We start from the raw sequence: 3,632 nt of genomic DNA on the forward strand, positions 1-3,632 counted from the left end.
TAGCTAAAATTGTGAAGATTGAAACTCCTAGGTGAGTAATTGAGCATAAATTCATGAGTTTGATTTTGTAATTTTGTGACTTCAAAGTTAAATGGTAATCAAGAACAAGAATTAAGTCGAATTTGATGAATTTGAAGCCATTATAAACATGCATGTGAAAGATTACCATGAATTTGTGTATTTGAGCATGAAACATATAATGCATGTTGAATTTTGATTAAGATTCATGCTTTTGATAATCTTTTGCATTACTTAAGTTGAGAATGGAAGTTATATTCCACATGCAAGCACAATTCATGGAGGTATAAGTTTAGGTTGCATGAATTTGAAGTATTAGAAATAAGTTTGGTGTAAATTGAGTATGCATGTAATTAATTCATGGGAATTGAGCTTCATAATATCGTAAATTTAGTATTTGTATCATGTTAGAAGATATGCAAGTGAATTATGGTTCATAACATACAAGTTACATCAATTGGAATGCAAGTTTGAAGCTCAAACAGAGTTCGGGAAAACCCAGAATTCGGCTTGTTCGCTCGAGCGGGGAAACTGCTGCTCGAGCGTAGAAATCGAGCTCCCAGAAGTTTTACAGAGATTACATGTAGGCTCGAGCGACCAAATATGCACTCGAGCGTACCCTGTTCTACAAGACTTCTCACTCGAGCGTCGGAAGTCTCGCTCAAGCGTAAATTGCAAGCAACCAGCACTTTTGTAGACCAAAGGGGTCCGCTCGAGTGACCAAAGATGCGCTAGAGCGGAGAGCCCTGTTTCAGAAAATTTGAAAAGTTGCTTTGTGTTATGTTTTTTGTTCTTTTTCACTTCTAAGCACTCTTAGGCATGCATTGAACATTGTAAATGAGTTAAAGGGTTAAGAAAGAGGCCTAAGAGAAATAAGCAATTTGAGAACGAATTGAATCGCTTATGACCCGATATGTTGTGAATTGTGTAGGGCCAAGCATAAGGGCAAATCCATCGGCAAAACACTGTGAGTAATATCTTAATAAGAATGTAATGAAGTATACTACTTTCCAAATGCTCACTTATGTATGAATGCTACAGAGTTGTTAAATTGAATTGGATATTTGCCATGCCAATGATTGAATAAAGCCGTTGGAATATGATTATGATTACGACATGCTAATGATCTCAAGTATGAAATGCACATAACAAGAATGTTGGGCCAAAGACCGTTTGATACGAATGTATGGCCAAAGGCCGTTTGATACGAATATTAGGCCAAATGCCATTCAATACGAATGTTGGGCCAAAGGCCGTTTGATACGAATGTTGGGCCAAAGGCCGTTCGATACGAATGTTGGGCCAAAGGCCGTTTGATATGAATGTTGGGCCAAGGGCCTTTTGACATGAATGATTGGGCCAAAGGCCGTTTGACACGAATGTTGGGCCAAAGGCCATTTAACATGAATGATTGAGCCAAAGGCCGTTGGACATAAATAAATGGGCCAAAGGCCGTTTGACATGGATGAATTGGGCCCAAGGCCATTTGATACGAACAAATTGGGCCTGAGGCCGTTTGATATGTTTGGGCCTGAGGCCGTTTGATGTCCTAGATAGAAACATGAATGGGCCTAAGGCCGTTATGAATTTCATTCATGTAATTTCTTTATTTTGATATTATTCACTGGGCTTTCGCTCAGTCTCATTTATGTGCATGTAAGTGGGCAAAGAGAGGTCTAAATCCAACCTCAGTAAAGGATATGAGAGGGAGTCAAGTTTTTGAAGAGTCAGCCCGAATGTCTCACGCATGAGATGTTGTTTATGTCATTTTGTGTACCCCTTTGCTATCTTGGCAAACATGATGGATCACTTTTATACATAAATTTTGTTTGGCTGACTAGCTGTTTGAAGTTCCTAGATACATAAGATGTTGATTTTGTATATACGTGTGAGTTATTATAAAATGCTTTGGAATGATTATACTATGCCATGTAAGCACAACTCATTGGACAAAATATTCAAGTCTGCTTCCATTTGGCCCCTTTATTTCTATTGAAATATGTTTAAAAATTGTTTGAGGCTGCAAATAATCTCATGATTATTGGCTGGTTATGACCTTAATCCTCAAGGGCGGGTTCAAGTCATGACAAGTAGGGTAGAGAAACCAGTAGATCTGGGTGAAAATGTAGAGAGAGTGTGAGTTTTAGAGAGAGAAGCTTAAGATCTAGGGTTTTGAAATGTTTTAGAAAGAGAAAGAGATGGAAAAGTGATATAAAAAGTGGCTACTACGAACTGATATACGTACAATTCGCTCGAGCGTGAGAAGTGACACTCGAGCTTCAGACACAATAAGTTGTTCCGCTCGAGCGTAAAAAGTGCCGCTTGACCACACAATGCACACTCCCAGTAGTTTTGCAGACAATAAACCAATGCTCGAACGCAAAAAAGGCCGCTCGAGCTAAGCCCGCTCGAGTGCAGAAAGAATCGCTTGAGCATAGAACACACTCTCCCAGTAGTTTTGCAGACTTGTAAAAATACTAAGAGTTTGCAAAGCCCACTCGAGCGCAAGAAGTGCCGCTCGAGCGGACGAACAAAAATCTGGGCAACAAAAGTTTGGAACTAAACGATCAACCTGTCCCAAACGCAACCACAACAACCCAATAGCCAAATTCAAAGAAATACAAGGAAAGCAAGATAAGATCAGCAATACAATACCATGAAACCCGAGTCCAGAACACAATAAGGGTCAGATCAAAACTGGAATCGCTATAATTCAGTTCAATTACACATCTTTTATTTCAAAAAATAAAAATAAAAAAGAAGATTATGTCATATACATCCATCCAAATTTCAACAGGAAATTCTTAAGTGTTTAAGTACATATTATATGTATTTGCGTAAGTTCTCACAAATATATATATATATATATATAAATTACCTTACAAAATTATATAAGTTTTTACAAATATACGGAAGTTAATCCATAAAAATTTGAGAAATCACAACTTACGCATATTTGTGAAAACTTACGTAATTTTCTGAGGTAACTTATATATATTTGTGAAAACTTACGCAAGTGCATATAGTATGCACCTTACACAACCAAACACTTTTCAATTCCAACATATGTAACTACTTTTGTCATTAAAAATAAACACTATAGAAAATTTGAGTTTTAGCGGCGTTTTTAAATCACTGCTAAAAGCCTAAAAAAGGCCATAAAACGTTACATCGACGTTTAATATTTTCGTCGTTGATACGGCCACTGCAGTAACTTTACAACATTTGAAAAACGTCGCTAAAACTATTAGATGTTGTTTTTTAAAATGCTGCAAAATCTTTGACGTCCGCTATTATTTTCGTTACAAACTAACATATGACATCATCATGACGTGATGTCATTTACTGGCATTTTTTGAAAAAACACCACGCTTTTTTTTCTTTTTTATTTTTTTCCTTCCTAATTTTGAAATATAACATAAAGCCAAAGAATTTAACTAAAGTAGATTGAGTATTTAACTAAGAACACAAATGGCTCAAATTTATATATCTATGCACCAACCATGCATCAAGCTAATCACAATTTTTACATATCCAATATATTGTAATCAATACATCATAAAACATTACACAGAGATGGGGAAATAGTGCATAAAAGTACTCAAGTCGTCTAT

The sequence above is a fragment of the Camellia sinensis genome, chromosome 10 (assembly GCF_055761805.1).
Source record: "Camellia sinensis isolate YWXY chromosome 10, ASM5576180v1, whole genome shotgun sequence".
Lineage (NCBI taxonomy): Eukaryota > Viridiplantae > Streptophyta > Magnoliopsida > Ericales > Theaceae > Camellia > Camellia sinensis.